Source organism: Pan troglodytes, chromosome 15 (assembly GCF_028858775.2).
Source record: "Pan troglodytes isolate AG18354 chromosome 15, NHGRI_mPanTro3-v2.0_pri, whole genome shotgun sequence".
NCBI classification, from domain to species: Eukaryota; Metazoa; Chordata; class Mammalia; order Primates; family Hominidae; genus Pan; species Pan troglodytes.
Genome location: NC_072413.2, coordinates 83,367,095 through 83,371,074, shown reverse-complemented (window position 1 = coordinate 83,371,074; position 3,980 = coordinate 83,367,095).

The following is a 3,980-nucleotide window of genomic DNA, read 5'->3' as shown; positions in this document are numbered from 1 at the left end:
CTGGAGGTTCTACATTGAAAGAAGGACAACTCAGCCAGACCCGTGCTGGCAACTGTATTTAAATTATATCTTTAAATACACTTTTAAAATTAAGTCTGTACCCTGTAGGCCCCCACTAAGCAATCTGTGTTGGAGGAAGGAGGAAGCAAAACAAGTCAAACAAAAATAAAAATAAATAATTCTAAAGCATATATGATCCACAAAGCAGTTTAAAAGGAAAACGGTTTTCAGAACCATTAATCACGTTATGAAGGGCTTGCTTTTATCCCTTGCAAAATTCCAAAGGGAGAATTTCTCCGGGGCAAAGTGTGACTAACAAAAGAAGCATTCGACAAGAAAGCAATCTCCCTTTCAGTGGCATATTGATACTATGAGAGAAAAGCCACCTAATCAGCACTATAAATAGGGTAGAGAGTGGGAGAGTTTAGCAGCAAAGACACAGGATTTGAAGTTCTGATTCTAACACTCAATTATGAGCCCACTGGAGTCACTTAAATTGGCTTAAGCTCACTTTCATTATCTTAGAAACAAACAAACAAACAGACAAAAAGCCAGGACCACTATGACACCTGAGCAGTAGGACTATTTTATTTTGAGAGCCAAATGACATATGCTTATAGAAGTGCTTGGTGAAATGTGAAACACTGTGAAATGATTGCTTTGTAGTTTTGAAAAACAATTGCAGGATAAATGAATGAAAGCTTTTGAACAAAAACAAAACCGGCATTTGGTATTCAGGTTTCACTTAAATAAACTGTTAAATATTAGGTATTTTAAATAGATAAAAATATTAAATAAAATATTGAGATATTTTATAGGATTTCCCAAATTACTAAAAAGGCATCTGCTTTTCCAGTATTCCCTTAAATGACCTATTATAACCCAAAATAATATATTTTTTATTTTACACAGTGTCAAAAACCGGGGCAGCACGTGATACAAATTTCTAAATTCTGTTCTACAAAATTGCCATCCTTCTCCTTCACTCAGCACTGTTTGATAACCCAAAATCAGAAAGGACTCAAGATGAGATAGGGTGGGAATCCAACCCACACTGCCTTCTAAGCGTGAGATTTTAATCAGCAACACTCATTTTTAATACAATAGAGAAATACTTAGAAGAAACTAAGAATAATTATTGCATAACAGGGTGACTACAGTTAATGACAATATACTACATTCTTGACATTTGCTAAAAGAGTAGATTTTAATTGTTCTCACCACAAAAAAACAGTAAGAGTGTAAGATAATGTATATGTTAATTACCTTGATTTAGCCATTTTACAATGTATACATATTTCAAAAAATGTACATGATAATATATTTAAGTTTTATTTGTCAATTAAAAATTAAGTACAGGATATTACCACTTCCTATGTCAAGGCTCTGTCACATGTAAGCAGATTCCTTTCGAAGTATGTTTGCTCTCATGAGCTCATGTATATTGCTATTCTAAAAACAGATGAGCTCTTTTAATAATCTGTCAAATTTATTTTAACACAATAACTAGGCCTTCAGGGTGCATCTGACTTGACCCTTTTCTGTACAGTAAGTCCTCAATTAACATCACCCAGAGAATCTTAGAAATTGTGACTTTAAGCAAAAGATGTACAGCAAGTCCTCAAATAACATCATTTTCTTCAACATCATTTTTTTATAAGGTTGATGAAAAAATGGTATTGTTATGTGTCATTTCACTTAAAATGTGGCAGTTTCCAAGAACCCATCGGGGACGTTAGCTGAGGACTTCCTGTAGTCTTGTCCGATCTGTCCCACGGTCTAGCCACCAGCCACATGTAGCTCTTTATATTTAAATTTAAATTAATTAAAATCCAATTAAAAATTCAGTATCTGAGTCACATTATCAATATTTTAAGTGCTAAATAGCCAGCCACATGGCTATTGCTACCATAGTAATTACTGATTCATAAGATACCATACCATCTAATGCTACCATAGCAATTTCTGATAAGAACATTTTCCTCATTACAGAAAGTTCTATTGGACTGTGCTGGTCTAGCTTCTTTCTACTTAGTCTATGACAACTTCGTGTTAAAAAAGTGTAACATAAATACGTATGAAAAAGCCATTCATAGGAATATAGAGTTCTGATCTGCAAATGACTGGAAAAACCAAGGGTTTGGCCCAGATTTCTGCCTTCCTGTGAGTGAGATCATGTAATTCTTTATAAGGTGAAGTAACTCAGGCCCAAAACCACCAGGGGACAGGTTCAAGTTTATACAAAAAGGGTGTCAGACCAAAGTTTTGAAACTCGGTTCACGTTTTTCCTATTGCAATGCTTCTTTTATAATGTCACACTATTTCTTCTCATTCACTACATGCCTGTAAAAGACAAAATGCAACAGGCTGCAATTTTATTGATTTTGACAATAATTCTTTGTGAAATTTAAAGTTGGTTAGAGCATGTCTATAAAAACACATTCACGATAAAGCCATAAGCAAAAATACCACCTCATTTTCATATATGATTCAGGAAAAAATAATTGCTAAAATTATTGAGCAGCCATGTTCTATATACAGCAACACATACCTTAAGCACATCATTTTGTTATCATACTAAACAACCCTGATTAATTAGTATTATTTTGCCAATTTTATCAATGAAGAAACTGAAACTTAAGTAACAAATGTCTCAAGACTGAAATCCAGGTGTGTTTGGCTCTATAATCCATATCCCCAATCAGAGCCTTCTATCCGTAATCCCCTGTGAAGAGTAAATCACAGAAAATGTTCTCTAACTTTTCATTTGGCTCTAACATTGCATGAAGGTTTTGTTTGTGAGTGAGACAGAGAGAGTGTGTGTATGTGTATGAGTGTATTTGTGAAAGACATAGAACACATTTTTCATAGTGCTCATATATTTTGGCTCAAATTTCCATTTTGATAGACTTACTTCAGGGGAATTAATTCATGTAATAAAGATAACAGAAGAGGAGAAAAGAGTGAAGAAGAAAAACAACAAGAACTTACTAGTTTATTAAGGATAGATTTATCACATATCTAGAGCACACAGTTTCTTACTAGTACCTCTGCTCCTACTCTCTGTCTCTCTTTACATATTCATTCTAAGAAAAAAGAGTTCAATTTTTAAATTGTGGGGTAATATTTATGTACAGCAAGAGAGATCTGTGCTTATGATTAGAAACATAAACATAATATTCATTTTTTCCTTCCTAAGCAAAACCATGGAAACATATTTATTGAGTGTTTCTTATGTTATAGAAATTGTGCCAAGTTTTAGGAAATTAAAAATAAATTCAATGGCATCCATGGACTAAAAGGCATATCTAGCATGTAAGATAAATAATGAATCTAAACAATCCCAAAGCAAATGACAACAACGCAGTAAAAACCCTTGAAATAAAAGACTTTCTGGGACAAGTATCTGACGAAAGATTACAACCGGAATATGGACCACCATGCTGTTTATCTAAATAAATATTCATTATACTGAAAGGGTCGCTGGTAGAAAGAGGAATTAAGAGACTATTCATTTCTAATGAGTGCCTCATTCTATCCTGGATCTTCCTGGGCAAATGGAGAAGAATCTACATGAAATGGCAAAGCTCTTTTTGCCAGATGTTTCTTACGTGTGCTACCTAATGAACAGTCTCCTTTTAGTACAGGAATGATCTAACTCCTATCTCATCCTATCTTGAAACATATAATAAAATAGATACAGATGTTAGCAGGTATCCAAACACATTGGGTAGGACTATCGTTATTCTCAGTATAAAAATGTTAACACAGCACTATGAAAATAAAAATAACTTTGCATTTTAATGAAATTCTTTTATTTTAAATGTTCACAGGCTGAAAAGTTGTCTGTAACTTGATTCAAGCAACAAATGGGACACATGAATGGGAGAAATGTGCCCGTCAACATTCTTATTTCTAGACCAACTGAAAACTGACTATGTTTATATTGCTTTCCAGATGACCACTAAAGTAACTTATTC